The sequence below is a fragment of the Siphateles boraxobius genome, unplaced genomic scaffold (genome assembly GCF_051911475.1).
Source record: "Siphateles boraxobius isolate OS27281-9 unplaced genomic scaffold, OSU_SipBor_1 252, whole genome shotgun sequence".
Lineage (NCBI taxonomy): Eukaryota > Metazoa > Chordata > Actinopteri > Cypriniformes > Leuciscidae > Siphateles > Siphateles boraxobius.
In genome coordinates this window covers 137,501-138,575 of record NW_027508868.1, presented here as the reverse complement: position 1 = coordinate 138,575, position 1,075 = coordinate 137,501, and the positions used below count along the sequence as shown (strand labels likewise).

The 1,075-nt window shown below is 21.9% G+C and overlaps 1 long non-coding RNA gene across 2 annotated transcripts in view; it reads right to left on the bottom strand.

Moving 5' to 3' along the window:
* Positions 1–886: 886 nt before the first annotated feature.
* The window catches only part of LOC143751362 (uncharacterized), a 6,032-nt gene continuing 5,843 nt past the window's right edge, over positions 887–1,075 (bottom strand). For both annotated transcript variants that reach the window (XR_013207201.1, XR_013207202.1), the window contains exon 3: positions 887–1,075. This exon is cut by the window's right edge. This is a non-coding gene — a long non-coding RNA (uncharacterized LOC143751362).

The window sequence follows — 1,075 nt, the reverse complement described above, 5'->3', positions numbered from 1 at the left end:
GTGTGAGAGTGTGTGTGTGTGAGAGAGAGAGAGAGAGAGAGAGAGAGAGAGAGTGTGTGTGTGAGAGTGTGTGTGAGAGAGAGAGAGAGAGAGAGGAGAGAGAGAGAGTGTGTGTGTGAGAGTGTGTGTTTGAGACAATTTTTTGAGAAAAGCAGTGTAAAAAAGTAAAACAAATAAAGAAAAAAGATGAAAATATCCAAAATAAATTGATTTAATTAAAAATAAATAAATAATACATTAGATTAAAATAAATTAATTTATTGAAATAAATTATAATATGATTAAAATAAACAAAAAATGCTTGATAAATGGAATTTTATTTAAATAAATGAATAAGTACATAATAAAATACAAAATTTAGATTAAAAAATTTAAATTTGATTAAAATTGTTTAAATAGATAATTTTATTAAATAAAAAATACATAGATTAAAATAAACTGAATAAAATAAATATGTTTGCTTAAAAATGAACAGAATTTGATTTAAATAAAAACAAAAGAAAAGCAGTGTAAAATGTAAATACATAAATAGAATTTAACTACATAAATTAAAATAAAAAAGTTTAAAATAAATAATATATTAATGTATTTTAATTTTTTTGATAAAATTACTTATTTTTTATTTAATAAGTAAATAATACATAGATTAAAATAAACTGAATAAAATAATTATGTTTGCTTTAAAAATAAACAGAATTTGATTAAAATAAATAAAAATAAGAAAAGCAGTGTACAAATGTAAAAATAAATAAAAATAGAATTAAAATAAATAGATTAAAATAAATAAAATATTATTCAATAAATAAATGCATTTAATAAAATAATTTGATAAAAATAAATGGAAAAATATATAACATCTAACAGTAAGCCAAAAACAAATGTAACGGAAACTAAATATGACACATTTATGATATTAATTTTTGACAGGATGATCAAATTTTGGGTCCATGACAGTAAAGGACAGAGAAGCGTGATCGAGTGAATATCCCTGCACTTGCAGCGCGCTCGTTAAATCAAACCTCATTATGCAGCGCATATAAACTCCGCATAGATTTGCATACCTGGGTTTTTAATT